Genomic DNA, 17,209 nt, shown 5'->3' on the forward strand with positions numbered 1-17,209 from the left:
AAACAATCAAAGGGAAAAAAGTATTTCATGCCTCATAAAAACGTGTATTGAGCCTGGCTGGAGGGGCGGGGGGGGGGGGGGGGGCTGTTCTAGGTATTGACAATTATTCTGTTTTTTAACACCACAACTTATATAGGGTCTTGAAGAAAAACTGTAGAATAAAGTGTCACTATATGCAAACTGTGTTGCAACATCCTTTATTTCTAGAAACACATCAAAAGCTATATTTTATTGTAGGAGTTTATTAAAGGGCTATTATTAATGCTACAAAAAATGTGAAATCATACTGTAGTTGGGAGATTCTCTGTTGAGGTGGATGTAAGAAAGGTTCTTGGCACTTTGGGCTCTGCCGTGCCTGCATCCAGCTTATCCATCAGACTGAAACACACAGTGAAGAGACAAGAAGGAAATAATACATTTCATATTCAGGAAATAAAAACTGCATCTTAATAAGAGGAGGCATGTGCACAATACAGTCGTGGTTATTTGCCTGCACATGCTGCCAGACTCTTTGTTTTCAGAAGCAGATTTAATTATTTACTGTGAAGTGACACTGGAGACTTCAAACAGTTTGCCAGCAAAATACTAGACTGCAACAGCCCCCAACCCCCTCCTTCACAGAAGCCATCCATTAGATTTGAAAAGCAAACAGTCCAACTGGCTGCTTGGGATCAGAGCCACTCTACTAGCTGTGAAATTAAATATAATCTGTGCATGTTGATTGGGGGATTTACATACAACACGCTGCACTCTGGAAGGGGAGCAAAAATCAAATATACTCTTCAAAATCATTTCTGACAGTAAACTGACAACTACAAGAGGGACACAGTTCAGGTCCTAGTGATGCTTTAAGGGATTTTTGCAGATCCTGAGGATCAATTGAAAGGATTTCCTACACTTGTCAGCAAAAGGCCGATGATAACCACACGTATCCATAGGCAACCGCCTGCATCGTGAAATGTATTGTTCTCATACTTGCTTACTATGCATATTACTGGAGGATTCCAGTAGACGTCACGCCACAGAACTTAGACTGTAGTTTATAAACCCTCTGCTCTATAATCTTTGAATCAAAACGATCTTCCTGGCACTTCAGGATTGGTGACACTCGAGGAGATTAACAAGTAACAATCAAAACTCTCCGTCATTATTGTCAATGATGACATGTCCCTGATGACGTGCACACTGACCCTGTCAAGGACTCGCTACTGCCCCAACCTTTATGTGGAATCTTGTGTACGTGTCAGGGTAATTTCTGAGGACGTGCACAACCCACACACCAAACAGACAAAGGATATATGCAAAGCAGCCATCTTGTGCATTAAGTTAACAGCAAGTATTCCTACTGTAAGATGCTGACCAGATTTTCTTTATACCGTTTTTCCGTTGCATACATCAATCACATAGAGGTTTACAGTGTTCTTGTTGTGGAATAACTGATGTTCATTAACGTCACCACAGGGAGCACAGTTTGTCTCCCTCAATCTACCCATTACCAGATTCTTCCATCCTTGCTCCTTTTTTCCTCTTTTCTGCTCTCTGTTGATGTGGAACCCTACTGCTTTCCTCTGGAAGTCTTTTCATGTCCTGGTTACGTCTGTTTAGACTTTCTTGGACCTGCTGCTGCGCTACCTCCTGTTGGCTGAGCTCCTCTTCCATCTTCGCCCGAGTCATCGTACCATGTACACACAAAGAAGTCATACAGTGTTTCATACCTGTTATAACACATGAGTACTATACTTTCCAACATTTCCGAAAGTCTAGCTAAAATGTTTGAGAGAATGACGACTGAGAAAAAGAGACATATATAACTTACAAAGATATCGAACTCTGAAGTATGTTCGATTTTTTTTTCTTTGTCACTTTAAGCTGTCTGACTGCACTATGACTTGTGGCAGGAGGTGGCAGCTGTCGCATGAGTTCCTCGAGTGATGAACGTTAAGCAGTGTTAAAAAAAAAGCAGTTTTAAGAGATGTAAGTACCAAACAGCAGCCTGTTGGCGGTCAGAGAAGGCAAATTGTGGAGTTTTCACTGGCTTTCTGGCCAGAGATGGAAGATACTGTGAGGGATTTCAGATTAGGGGCTCTCGGAGCCAAGGAGACCATTAAAAGCAGCATGGAACAAATACCAGCTGGTCCACTCTAGCTCTGGAAGCTCTTAGTGTCCCGACTTGCCTTGGGTCCAGCGGGTCTTATAGACAGTCATGAATACACAATACACGAGCAGAGGACCCTGCCATTATAGACAAAAGGTCAATTCTTGCCCCTGCCGGGAGTTTTCAGCATAAAAGTTGCCAAACTAAAAGCTCAGAATATGAGAATAATTTAATGTTTCCCCAAAATGGTTTTCACCTTAAACCATTCTATAAAGTCAAAGGGGAATTGTCCATTGACATTATCTGCAAACCAGCATATTTATAAATGCCACACTCAGTGACCAAGCTATATTACCTTTCTCTAACACGCAACCACTCAAGTTTGTATTTCTAGATTAAACACATCTTAACCGAGGAGCAAAATCCTCCATTTAACAATGTGAATGTACTTGGAATTTGAACTATTGCAACAGAATGGGGACTTGTTGCAAGGCCAGGTGAATATTCTGCATTCAAGATGTCTCATGCCCTAAGTTCAGGTCAGACTTTTAGTCAATGCAGTTAGTCTCTCTCTGTCAAAACTCTCTAGTCATAAACGTTGTGGTCTAGCTGATGTAGCCGATAATGGGTAGGTTCCTTCTGTTGCTATGGAGCAGCCCCTCAATTTGCTGGAGGTCAGGTCCCTGATATTGTGTCACTCCCACAGCTGAACGGATATTCACAGCTTCCGTTTTAATTCAATTTGCTCCTGTTTACTACTGAGCGCTATTTCCAAGATGATAGGCAAACCATAAAATCAATTATGCAGCAAGGGACATGAAGAACACTGGTAAAATACATATCTACCCCCCGTGTCTAACACGAGTTACTGAAGAGATGATGGTGCAAAGTTGGAGGCTAAAAAAACTGTACATATCAGTTGAATGGCACAATAAATGACCTCGGCCAAGAAGGTTATGTTCTCTGTTTGTTTGTTTTTGAATATGATGATGCTAAAACTAATGGATGGATTACCGCAAGATTGTTGGAAGGGTGTGGTCTATGAAAACCTGCTTTTGGTACAGACCTGGATCAGGGGGTGGATCCAGGAATTTTTAACATTGTGATATATTGACTGACTTCCCAGGGAATCATTCATAGATCTGGATGAAAAATGTAATAAATCTGAAACATTAATGGAACTGATGAATGTGTCAAAATTGGTGCAGATCGATTGAATTTAAGGGGATTATGGGGCCTTAGCAGGAGTATGCACTCACCTGACTGCTACTAGAGTTTCATTTAACATTTTTCAGGAAAAAATGCAATAGAGCTAATTTAGCAGTGTGCTGTGCATATTCACCTCTGTATATTTCAATGTACTTTTTGTAGACTGACAGTGCTGCTACTGATCTGCCATTAATGTCTATAGGCTCGAGTCAAACTCTTTCTCCGACACTGACTCTCTCGGACATCCCTTCTCCATCTTTCACCCATTCCACGTAGAGCTTCTTATAACAGTCTTGTATTAATCCTGTACACACACCTCGATTCACAGTTTAATCTTTAAAACAATGTTAGGGAAGCAGTGTGAACTACCTGACTGGAAGCACTGCTTTTCTGAGGGATACAGTACTGTGAGGGGAAATTACAGGTCAGACAGCTCCACATGACGTAAAACATCAGGCGTTTCCTTTCATTAGAGATATTAGGCGTGTCTCAAATTGCTCACCACTTCTTCAGTGGATAGTGAATCACCAGGGAGTCAATTGGAATTTGGGCACTGATTCAATGAAGACTGGGACACTAACAAATCAATGACCTGTCACACAGTTCCAAGGCAGTGGCAGAGAATAAAGATGTCACATTAGCATATGGCTCCCACAGTTTGGCCATAGTGCACAGTGTCTTTTAATTTATCCTGCTGGTACATTTTTAGAGAGGAACCAGACAAACCAGGTGCAAACTGGTGAGGTCTGTTTTTCTCTATCAGTCCATTCATTACCAGTATTGTACAACTGATCTAAACAACATCATTTATCCAAATAATTGCTTTCATTGTCTTTTAGCAGGATTACACAAAACTTATTGGGCTGATTTCAATAATTTTTTGTGTCAGGGTGGGGAATGACCCCTGGAGGAGTAACTGGTCCAGTTCATTTTGGAGTAAACACTTTTCAGATCGGACTGGTCAGAGGTATGCATTCTCCACTCCTTTCTAATTTTATCTGGAGACGCAATGTCTGCCGGTTGTGAAAGGCCTTTCTACGTACACAGTAGGCTACATGTCTCCATATTTGTGGATAACTGCTGTTGGGTGACCAATAAACTCAACTCAAAATTCATATAACTCGATTTTTTCCAGAGCTTTCAACCATGTTATGACTTGTGATCAACAGGCACAGTTGTAAACCTCATGATGTGAAATTTAACATCACACAATAAATTCCCTCTCTTCCAATCAGTGCTTATTTTTTTTAAAGAATGCTGGAAATTTTCCATGAAGCTGAACTTCAGGTGCACTGCAGTGATTTTGGAGATGGGACATTGGGCAGTTTACTACCTACTCAACTAGAGGCCATTTGGGGACATTAAAGGAGAAATGCCTGCTGTGATTTCCACTGGCTCAGCATTAAACAGTTCAGAATGGCTTTTTGCATGTTCGCACCTCTCCACACAGAAATGCTGCCGTGATTTATGGCTTTGATTTGGTCCACGCAGCCGATAAACGATGCTCAACAAGCAGGCGTATTATGGAGATGGGGGTGGACGGACACACATGTCTGTGTAAGTCTCACCCTGGCTTCTGCAGCATCGAGTTTAGACAGATTCTCTGTGGACTTGGACATGTCAGTCAGGGGCAGGCTCAAGACACACAGCGGCCCACTCTGCAGACGACAGAATGAGACAGCACTGTGAAATGAAAGTCTGATGGATGTTACAGTAATGAGTGACAGCTGCCTATGGTAGATTTGCAATTACAATGGTTTAATTATAGTATAGTCTGTATGTCATCAGCATTCATGACAGTTTTTCGCAGACCATAAAAGGGGACACTGAAGGACTTAAACCACATTTGGAGAATTATCAAAATCTCATATCTGGAACGGTCAAAGCCTTTTCAGAAAATGAGGATCAGCAGCATGAAACTATTATATGTCCCTAAAATGAAAGGGTCATTCATGCTGGCTGGCAGGAGAGCAGCAGTAACACAGTCTGGTCCATTCTGGCGGAGTTTTTAAAGTCTTTGTAAAATAGTATCTCTACAATACAAGAGGGGAATGTCATAGAATTGGATACTACTGAAATTGACTTTTAATAGCCACTTTTCAGACATCACTCTAGTCTGGGTGTGCTAGCACATATTCAAACTGAGCCAATGTGGAAGTGTCTCATTTGTAATAGATGTTAAAAATTAACAGCAGAGACTCTCCTCAGACATAGCAGGGCCATATGTACTTCACTCCGCTGTAACAGCCATTTTTAATAATGGAGAGCAGGAAGCTGCAGAAGTAGAGCTATGAACTATACAATGGTGTGTGAATCCATTTTACAGCATAAAATCTTATGAAGCACAGGAAGAAATGTCCATTCTATAGTTTGTCTATTCTCTAACCAAGTCCTTTTCTTTCACATGCTGAAATTATTTATATTTAGCTCACTGAAAATGTATGAGACCAGAACTTCATTTGAAAATACAAAGAGTAGTATGGTAGTTGAAGTCATGTATATCAGCATATCATAGTCACCTCATCAACAGAGGTTTTAAAACATCAACTTTTGATAAAGTTATCCAAAATGTTAACCTTCAGCTTCTATTGTAAAAGTTGGAATTTTTCTGTTGATCCATGTCAAAACAATCCTAATTACATCTGTGATTTGATGGTATAAAATAAGTTTATACTTTTTATAGGCACTCTAGACTTTCATTATTGAGATGCATTTTAAATTAATTTCTCCATATCGCTGTATGACAAGACAGGAAAAGGAATTGTATGTAAAACTGCACTAAACTTGTCATTTTCAAGTTACCATGTTTTCCAGGGATGGACATTTTAAGCATTAATTGCCAATTTTAAATGATTTAATTCATTTTTGCCAGCAGAAAAACATTTTTCTCAGATCCACTCAGGCTTGGCAGCACAAATTTCCAGACGACCTATTGGAGAGAAACATTTGTGATATCTTCAGGAGCAAGTGTGCATTCACACAATGGATCTTTAAAAACACATAAAAGTGAATGAGGGCCAGTAGGGAGCTGCTGCAAGATGGATGAAAAGCTTCTGGTTTTGAAAGCCGCTGCACCTGGCCTTCTCTCTGAGGTCGAACACTGTACAACGATGTGTAGACACCATTCATGATGTGCTGGTCTGATGCTTTTTCGTGAGCCAGTTAATCAGAGTTTCATGCTCAACAGGCAAAAACAAGCCATAGCAGCAGAGAGCGACGATGAGACTTATTTTCATGATGATAAATCTGCCCTGGTTGTGTTTTGTGGAGTGTGAACCAGAGCTCAACCCGAGCAGTGTTTGCCAAAGGAGGCTGGTAGTACAGTCGGTAGTTATGGAAACAAAGTGTGTGATGCTGACTTGCTTGTGCAAAATTAAAATCAGACAATGCGGCAGTGGCTGAAAGACATTACCTCAGTGTGAAGTTCTGTCTGTACCTGGCGTCTCTCTCTCTCGGAGGTGGGCAGCTTCGGTCAGGTAGTTAAACCTGGTACAAGTTCTGAGTTGTATGATGCTACCTGGAGCAAACCAAAGAGACTAAAGCATGAAAAAAAGGTTCTATTTAGTATAAAACTGCAACAACTACTGAATTATGCATCACACAGCGAGTAGAGGCACCTGAGCAATGAAGCAAGTGGAGCAACTGCATCCCCATTATTCAATTAAGGGGAGCAGACTTGTGCCTTTGCTGTACAGACTACTTTGTGTTGGTTTCAGTTCCAGTAAGTCAGACTGTGGTTATAATTATTTTTAAATTCCAGGACGCATCGCTCCGTGTAATGATCTCTCTTTTCATCCAGCCTCCCTGTGCTGTGCTTTCATTATCACGTTTATTCTCTCATTCTCTCAAACAGGGTAAATGAGAGGCGTAAATTTAATCTAAGGGGCTGGTTTCACAGTGCGTTCTAGTCCTCGACAAAAATGGTCCTTTAAATCTTGAGAGGAGCAAAAGTCACCTAATAAAGGATCTGCATTAGCCCTTGGTTTGTGATGATGTAGGTTAAAGGGATTTGCTTTTAAAGATATTATTATTTGTTCTGGTAACAGCAGCTAGTGGTGCTATGAGAAAAGCTACAACTTGAGCCTGTGTATGAGATAAACAGACGGCACTGGAATTATATAGCTGTGAGCCTACTTCACAGATTCAATCAATTCTCCTTTAATAATTTAGAAGGCAGCGAACTGGAGATATGGAGTGGGGAGGTGGAAGTTGGCAATGTTTTGTATAAAGTTTAAAAACATAACCCGCAAACAAAGGTAAAGGTAAAATGTATTTTTCTAGATGGATGAAAGTGATAGTAAAGGGACAGAGTTTACCATTGTCGGCGTGGCCCAGTGTTTATAGTGCATACAGAAGTGTGGAGCAAAATGCTATGGCCACAGGAATGTCTCCGTCATTGTGGGATTGCAGCAAACTTGTGAAAACTTAAGAAATGGCTCTAAAGTTCTACAATATCCTCCACTGCTGAGATAAAGTGAATGAATTACCGTGAGGAAGACAATCTCCAGTGAGATTGTTTGGGATCCGGACCAGAGGGATGATTTACCCGGAGAAAATGGTCCAAGGAAACTTTAGAAGTCTTGTAAGGCTATAGAACTGAAGTGATATTAGGTTTTATATATCAGACTCCCTTTCATATCGCCATATCCACCGATTTTCCCGAGGTCTCGTCTTCATTCTCCACCCCCTCTCTCACCACAGCAAATACTAATCTTCCTGCTACTAATGACTTCTGACGAGTGACAAAGCACCTGAGAAGACAGTCTGTGATGGATTCCAGCTGCTTTTGGACCGAAAATTACTATCGTTTGTTCAGGAAAATGGCTTCAGATGCAGCCATTTCTGAAGGGGATATTGGATAAATTGAAATGATTATAAAGAGACTAGCGTGCCCGGGCCCTGCGCTGCCTGGCTCTGAGTGCAGTTTTTATCTTTGGAAAGCAAAGCAGCGTGGATGAGGAAGCAGAAAGAAGTAAAAGCTCCCAGCCCCGGTAAGCAGGGTCGGCTCAGGGGTGCAGGAGTTTCAGCTCGGCTTGGCTCTGTCCTTTGAAAGGTTAATGATCTGGCCCACTTCAAACCTGTCGGCCCTATCAACTCCATCTGCCAATTAAATGGAGGGCCTGGGGCTTTGTCTGGAGCTTTGTCTGGGGCCTCTCGCCCTTCAAAATGTTTAGTAAGAGAAATGGCATCTGCCCTGTGGAGGGCTGTGTTCACAATCCACTCATGTCCTGAGAGCGCTGCCGTGGGGGAGCCAGGGACATAAAGTGGATTTCATTTGCAGATGCGATGCAGTGATCTCATATAACTGCATTCCAAATGGATGGAAGTGTTATTGCCTCCCACTGACGAAATAATTGTGAATAAGAGGGAGAGAAATCTTCATTATTGCAGATATGACTCCCCCCTACGTTCATTATAAGAATATCAAAAGCATATAATCTTTGCAGAAATGCTTACCCTGAGTGAGCTGGCAGGGACCGGTGACCACAGAGCCATTGACTGAACACAGTGTACCATCCTGAGGGATCAGAGTCACAGACCCAGCACAGTTATCAAGCACACAGTGTTCACTGAGGAGCCCAAGCCCTTGAAGCACTGCAATGCAATTAAATATGAAAGCATACAAGGAAATGCTGCTTATTTTCAGCCCAGTGGAAAACACAGCAGCTGGGGATATGTCATAGTAACCTTGACTCATCAATATCCTGACTGCATGATGCTGTGTCACTCCCGACCGGGTTTATCCCTTCCTCCATTGAAGGTTCAGAGGTCACAACCCTAACCCTAACCCAGTTGACAAAGTTGAAAATTATGTGAGAAAAGCATTGATATCTTGAACAACAATCAGACTGTATACCTCCACAAACGCCCACAGTCTCCTTATGAAACGCCATTTAAAATTACTAGATCCAGATTTTTTATTTGGATTTGCAAAATGCACACACTCATAAATATCACTCCCCTAAACATTTTACAAAGATCCATTATTCTAAAAAGCAGAATCTCGCAATGATAAAGACAATGAAAAAATTATCCTGGATCCCCCCCTTGATCCAGAGTCACAGCAAATATTAACCGGTTCCTCCTTGTATCACCCCTCCACAAAATCTTGGCTTAGTCGGTTCTGCGTTATCCTACTAGCAAACAAATGCAGATGAAAACAAAACCTCCTTGGTGGAGGTAAATATGTGAATTATATTAAGTGCAAATTTCCAGGACCACTCCACTCCCCTGTTTCCTCAGAGCCTCCGCCTAAAGGACACATGAGAATATACAGTTAGTGGGTAAAAAAACAAAAAAGAATGTAGTTGAAATTGCACACAATAAAAAACAAAAATGCTGACAGACATTTAATGGCAACCAGCAGAAAACTGAATTCTTTATGACTGCTCTTCCTTCCCTGAAGGCCACATAGAATAGTGGCGTTCCAACCATGTGTCGCCATGAAGCAGCAGAGTGGCTAACGGCTAGAGAGGCACCATAAATCATTCAGATCATCGTGATGAGAGTCAAACTGTACATTGTGTTCAGCGAGTGAAACAGACGCAGTGCCACCACCCACACACACACTCACAGGTGGGTTATAAACCATGCGCCATTGCCTTTATTGATACATAGCTATCAACGTTGTGTGTTGCAATAAAAACACTCCCCAGTTTGTGAAGTGTGTCAGCTTCAAAGAATATGAACAAACTTCAGCGAGTTCCATGTCATTCACAATGTGACTGAGTGGCTGAGTGTCTGCGTGTGAGAGAGTATGAGGTCAAACTAAAGTGAGATCCGGTGCCTTAAATGTGGAAATGCCACAGCTTAAACACAGATGTACAGATGCTTTTCCCCCAGAAATAACGCTGCTATTAGATGAGGAAAGTTAATAACTTGAAAAATGAATCATCATAAGTCTGTTTCAAACATACAAAAAAAAAAACTTCAGCTATTGATTCATACTGTACTTAAGTGTAACATTAAAGTTGCTTTCAGACATGCACTGAACTCCGTGTAATCTCCTGACATTATCCGGAGGGGCTGTATGTGAGAAAGCAAATTTCGAAGGGAGATGCTCCGGACATTCTCCAAAGTCCCTCCGGCTAGTCCTCTAGTAAAAAATCTGCAGACAGATGCAAAAAGAAAATGAGGAAAAAGAAAAAAGAAATATCTCAGGATGAAAAAGTGGTGCCGTACACGTAGGTGACACAAACGAAGATGTCCAGAGAGCTTTTAGTGATGAGAGCCGACAACAGTGTTGATGTGTCGCAAACTAATGTGTTATTTCTGAGGCGAAATTAATATGTTATGTCCTTCTTCGACACCACCCCTCACCCAAACGCTCTGGAGACTTGTGTTGCTGTGAACGCGTCCGAGCAGAGTATCATTCTCCAGAGTTACTGTCTGAAAACACCTTGAGAAACACTACAGCTGAATCACAGCTCAAAGGTCTGTCAGAAATTAATGTTTAAATTCCGCTTGTCCAGGTATCCCTACTAAATATGTATTCAACGGTTTCACAGCACCGCCGCAGAAATGCGATAAGAAGTGGAGAAATTGATTTAATCTTTGAAAGCCATTTCTAAAGCACAGGACAGTTCCACTTAAACCTCTGATCTGCTCCATAAAATGCTTCACTGCCTCCAACAATTGTTGCTGAGGAAATATTAAGCATGAGTCACACCACCCAGTCGTGTGTCCGTCTGGAGGTGATATTGATTCAACTTTGTGTGAAATGTCATTTTAGTATTATTTCCTTCCAGACTAGAAATATGAGTGAAGCTTAGGAAAAGGCCAGAAAGGCTACAGACGAAATGATTTTGTTTTTTTTGCAGTATAAACTCAAATTATTCAGCAACAAATGAAACACTTTGCCTGGGATGACCTGCAAAGTTCAAAAAGACACACTGAAACACGCCATGAAGAGAAGCCCAACTCCCGAGGCAAGTGGTAAAGGCTGGTAACCTTTCCCTCCTCGGGCACCGTCTGAGGTTCAATAACCGAGAGTCTCCTCGAGTATGAGAGGCCCCATCAGAAGTATTCTTCTGCTAAGCTGGTGGACTAATGCTTCACATTGCCACGGATTATCTTAAGTACCGCCCCATGAGGCAGAGTAGAAAATGTCATATACTGTACGGGGCTTCACAACCAACACTCTGCATGAACTATTTCAACCGCCTCCTGCTCGGTTTCATATTGGACTGGAGTGAGAGATGTGTCCACCAGCAGCAGCACCTTGCTCACTGCGAGATGGGAGACATTCTTTTTTTTTTTTTTTCTCATAAAGGAGGAGAGGCATCGACCCCAGCCCCTGTACTTAATTAAAAGGGATTCTTCACAGACTTCATTAGAGGTGAGGAGCAGCCGGGCAGATAATGCACTGTGTCACTTTCCTCAGACACCAGGAAAAGATGGGATCCTCTTATTTTCTCCTCATATTCACTCACACACATACCAAAGAAAGTTGATCCTCACCACACCCACACAGTTAGTCATTCAGTCTGTGTGTGCGTGTGTGTGTGTGTGCGTGTGTGTGTGTGTGTCTGTGAGATGAGAACAAAAAAAAATCTGCGTGCAGATTGAGGCAGCTGGTGGACATACTGTAATTAACTGCGGCCTAGACCGGCAGCCAAGCTCATACCATTTGGGCTTCCATTAAAAGCCATCATCTGTGGTTGGGCAGAATTTTTTAATGGGTTTTTCAGCACACTTTGACAGCACAGGTTCCCGACTTGGTTAATATGCATTTCAAAACACTGACATACAAGGCCAGCCATTGATTCTCTCCTCGACAGCCCACCAGCCTTGCCAAGTGGAGTAACTTACCAACAGGAAAGATGAACAGGTAGAATTTAGAACAAGATAAAAAACTTCAGCGTGTGAATTCCTCTGTTCCAAATTTAAAGGTTAATATCCTTGAAAGAGCTGCACTTATATCCCACACTGGTACTGTTTAGAAAAAGGGGAAGGTTGAGTGAATAATGCATAAAAAGGTGAAAGGGAATTACATGCCCAGTTTTCAGGCTTTTGTTTGCAATGATTGGTTATATTCTATATATTCATTACTTTAATTTGCTGAACTTTGTCATTTGCACATGCTGCACGTGAAAACAGCCAAGATAAGGTTGTTGTATTCTGGTATTCTAATATGAATGTGCTGTGTAATCAGCTTGATGCTTCAGCCATAAGCATTTAAATGCAACTTGAGCTTATCTGCTACACGTCCCATGATAGTTGTCATTTTGCACGCTCGGACAATATATCCTGAACTTCCAAATATTTCTATAACTTGTGTCTACCATTCGATTTTAAGGCTGGAGCAAGTCGATTTCAGTCCTTGCATTAACACGACATCTTCAACATGTGTTCCCCATGTGTGTTTCAAACAACGCTGAGCAATCACTAATTTTCGAGAATTTAATGAAGAAAATCAAGTTCATATGTTTTGGAGCCAAGATTTCCTGTTATGGGAATAATCAAAGGCAACCTGAAGATAAGAACATGTAGAAGTCCTGACATCGTACACACACTGATTATGATTTATGCAACTGCTGACACTGACATTAAACAGAACAAGCCTCAGAGCATTCAGAACTTAAGTTGTGCCTTTGTGCCGATTTGTACCGGGTTTGGGAAATACAAAGACGACCAGGATCAAAGAACCACTGTAGTTCATTTTATCTTAGTGAAATGGAGGTTTCTCCCCGCATGGTTTGTTGGAGGGAGAAAGCAACTCCACACGTGAATGCACACATCTTTGTGTCTGTTTATATATATATTTATATAAATAACCCTGCAGTACAACATTTCACTTTACCCTCTTCTTGCCTTATTTTGTTTTCCTCAATCTGTTTCCGCCTCTGACTGGTAAGAGGCTGCTCTGGAATCCATCTCATATTAATTACTTTCTCTTCCCCACATGCCCTGTAACCAATCTGGGAAGCTGACGATGAATAACTTTGCATTCTAAATCTGCTTTGAATACAGAATTCAGAATTCTGTTTACACCGCTCTTGGTCAGCTCGTCTTCGTACTTGTCTCTTTACAGCCCAAGCAGAACATTTCATCTCGCTCTCAGCAAAAGAATCAAATGAATTAAACACAAAATATATAGAGATACGAAGAGTTGGAGAAGACTGCTTTCAATTTAGAAAGCATGTGCTGGAGATGGAGAACATGCAATATGGATAACACTGTAAGGATCATTCCTTTTGATAAAAAACATTGAATGCCATTTTTAAAAAAATGGCCAATTCTGTACTGAACCAGGTAAAAACATGACCTCTATTGTCTCTGCAGATTTCCATGCAGGAATCCCACTTATCATTTTTCACCTGGCCAGAATGCAAATGCACATGAAGACAAATGTCAAATCCATAAATTCATTCATCAAACACTTCAGGTTTGGAAATATCAGTGTGTCTGCCGGTCACCAGTACAGTGACCTTTTTTCCTGGGTGTCACGACATATCATGCCTCGTATCAGGGGCATTTATGGATGGGTGCAGATCTAAATAAGGCCTATTTTTCAGCTCTGCCAGCAGAGATGGACGATGCCTCAGAGCGTAAAGTCATCGCCGCTTGACCATGCAAACAGATTTACAATACAGAGTCTTTAATTAATATGCCAGACAGTCAGAAACAAAAGTGCCATATGTCAATAATCAAGACCTCTTAATTAGGAGCAGTGACAGCTGCTAATGAGTTTCAATACACTGTAATGAATAAAGGGCTGTCGAGCCACTAAATGTCACCTAACCACCATACAGAGTAGAATGTTAATTGCCCACCATGCACATATATAACCAACATTCATGTATAGAGCATTTAAAATTCGTACACGTCGTCCTCTTAAACGTATGGTTTCATAAAAGCAATCTGCCTTCTATTACTCATCTCCTGACCTACAGGATCACTACTGAGTGCTACAAGCCAGGAATACACAAATCTATTCATCGTCATCTCTCAAAGGCCACATCAACACAATACTTTAAACCCATGCAAATACTCGGAGAGACAGAATGCACTGCTGGCACGTATGATAGAGACAAGAAGTAACTCCGTGCTCGTCATGACTGGCACGCTTCACGGCTCGATGCATAATGCAACAGGCCACTTGGCTGAACACGATGAGCCCCAAACAGATGACATTTGGTGTTATTTGGGAGGTTGGGCACAAATTCAACAGAGGAAAAGTGTTCAGTGTAAACTGTGTGGTTGCAGCTGGAGCTCTTGCGTGAATGCCGCCATCCTGTCCTGGCCTCAGAGAAACCATTGGGTAGTAGGGGAAAGCGCCCCTGTTTTCTTTCTTGTCACTTTCCCCAAACACTGTCAAACACTAACTTCCCCATCATTACGCAAACAGGGCTTTTGAATCTATTTTAAATCTAAATGGACGGAAAATTCAATTAAATGCCAGGTTGACTCTACTCATATTACCATTTCCAGTCCTTGAAGTGGCTGCAGCTGTTCACAAGACCTGCAGTGACACCATCTGGTAGGATGTCCTTACTACAAGCAGCAGTTTTGAAAAATTGAACCAGTGCTTCTTTATATTCTACATCATGTCCAAAATGTTAAAGATACAGCCTCTTCAATCTAACCCATTTTAAACTGACTCCAGAATATTTACACAAAAGCTCATGTGGCCTTTGTCAGAATAACTGGTAAACCAGCTCCTATTGCTGGTCTGGATGAGGCCACAGGCACTTGCTGTGCTCACTTATTCCCGTTAGGGATAAGGAAAGCATGACTGATGTCACAGATTGTGCAGCCACTGTGCATTTGTCCTGTTAATTAAATACATGAAATAATAATTGTTGTACCTGCAGGATACTCTGAGTCTCATTCCACTTGCTGGTCCATTCCTTGGTCAGTACAAGAACCTGGTGGAGCAACAGGTGCATTATTTACAGAGTAAGACACCAAAACACCCCTGTGCTCCATTCACACAGAGTATGAGTCACCTTTGCCTCATTCTGATGCAGCTCCTCTTCTACTAGCACAGAGGAAGACAGCTCCCCACGGGAGACCTGGAGTAGTGAAAGACAGTCCAACAGACAATATAACCTTTGAATAAAAGACCGTCAACATATATAGTTTTGTGTACTTGTTGGCCTTTTAGGTGAGCTTGAACATATGCAGGACCTGATTGGCGTCTTCCAGCAGCCTTTGGAGCCTGGCTACCTCTGCCTGCAGCTCTCTGATAACCTTCACACTGCTGTTTCATTCTCTGTGGGAGAGTTCACTATGTTTCTAGCTTGACTGGCATAGCACAAAGTGCTCAGGGTTTCATCGTGGTTCACATCAGCAGGAGAAATGGCTGCCATTACAGGTCACCAGGGAGAAATATGCACATATTGATTACAAGAGGTGGGAGGACGTATTACGAAAACAAAAAAAAAGGATTATGTGGTTAACAAACACATACACTTTTTTCCTAAGAACAGATAAGGGTAAAAAAAAATTATGAACAGCACATCTATAAAGTACATACATACATTTTGGTAGTCACAGAGTTTCCACCCAGGCTCTCTTTAAGTAGCCGTGTCAGCAACGAGTCTCTGTACGGAATGAAGGTCTGCTTCTTCTTCTTCTTTGTCAACAGTCCACCCACGCTGAGGTCAGCTGGGGAGTCACACAGAACGAAAACACTGACTCAGAAATATTCCCTGTAATAAATGTTACATCCAGCTCTGTAAATCCACGGTTAGAGCAAAAGTGTCACCAAGAAATATTCATCCTCAAAATATGTTATTGGTTTGCACTAAGACTTTGAGCTTGTTAAGATCCTGAATTAAATTCAATACAGAGTTTCGTTACAGTCATGTGTTTTCCAATCAGATCAGACTTTTTTTTCCTTCAAATGATGAAAAACCAATTTGGATTTGAAACAAATATCTGATTGCGAGACCTATCGCAAAATCAAGTGCAGCAAAGTGCAGGGAAACATTTTAAATAGTTGGAGTGACTACACAGCAAACATCATGGTACCCACATTGAATACAATCATATTCCAATCTATGTAGCTGTGTCGTGATATAGATCTGGACAATGTCCGTGCAATAGAGTCTGGACATTCTCTGGACTTTGCTTTGCACATGTGAAGAACGCAGCATAAGATAGTCTTGAATAAACGTGTTCACTAGAGAAGGTGAGGAATGGCATCTGGATAGAGCATGCAGGAGGCAGAACATGATGATAAATCTCACTGTAGAAATCACATTTGTTTACAACACATTGGTATTGGCCCTTATAACCAACAGCTCTCTACTTGTATGGTGGCACCTCTTTTTTTCTGAGATATTTGTATTGTTTTTGTTTTGTTTCAGTTTTTTCACACCCCTCACAGTAAATTCTGCTGAGCAATTCTCTGGAGTTTGTTCTAGGGGGCTGGAAGGAAAAAGAAGTTCAGACCAGTTGACTTGAACATTTGTGTTCTAGCTGACAGCTCCTCTGCGTAATTTCAGGAGACAGTTCGGAATTCAGTGCAGATCTGAGAGCAGCTTCACCGATTTCAGTACTAGATTAAGACATGGTGTGAGTTGTGTCAGTAACTGTAAACAGCCATTTACCCAAAGCTGTGATGACGCTCCCCAGGGTGACCAGGGATTCCTTGATGTTGGCACCTTACTGCAGCCGGGCTCAGCCTGTGGCGCATGTGGCGTCGGCTCTCTCACTGCTGATATTACTTAACGTCTCATGCAGCAACTCCAAATCTAACCACGCCCGTGACAGGAAAAAAACATTTTTCAGCAATCACTGTTTAGTTCAGAGGAAGGCAACTTCACAGAGGAAGCAGCATCACCACAAAAAGTGACTTTTAAGGACGAAAAAAAGAGAAATACTTTGAAGATGAAGACAAGTTGAAAGTGATCACTTCACAAAATGGATACTTGATGCTAATTAGAGCTCAGGAGG

The 17,209-nt window shown here is 41.6% G+C and overlaps 1 long non-coding RNA gene across 3 annotated transcripts; it reads right to left on the reverse strand.

Moving 5' to 3' along the window:
- Positions 1 to 222: 222 nt before the first annotated feature.
- LOC128453241 (uncharacterized) lies at positions 223 to 16,969 on the reverse strand. Of its 3 annotated transcripts, XR_008341480.1 has the most exons (9): positions 16,864 to 16,969; positions 15,790 to 15,916; positions 15,437 to 15,611; positions 15,256 to 15,321; positions 15,115 to 15,174; positions 8,762 to 8,822; positions 6,717 to 6,821; positions 4,873 to 4,962; positions 223 to 378 (listed from the first exon to the last, which is right to left on the reverse strand). It is a non-coding gene; the product is annotated as an uncharacterized LOC128453241 (long non-coding RNA). The 3 variants fall into 3 exon arrangements; XR_008341482.1 differs by lacking the exon at positions 4,873 to 4,962; XR_008341481.1 differs by lacking the exons at positions 4,873 to 4,962; positions 8,762 to 8,822.
- Positions 16,970 to 17,209: the final 240 nt, after the last annotated feature.

Source organism: Pleuronectes platessa, chromosome 12, assembly GCF_947347685.1.
Source record: "Pleuronectes platessa chromosome 12, fPlePla1.1, whole genome shotgun sequence".
Taxonomy (NCBI): Eukaryota; Metazoa; Chordata; class Actinopteri; order Pleuronectiformes; family Pleuronectidae; genus Pleuronectes; species Pleuronectes platessa.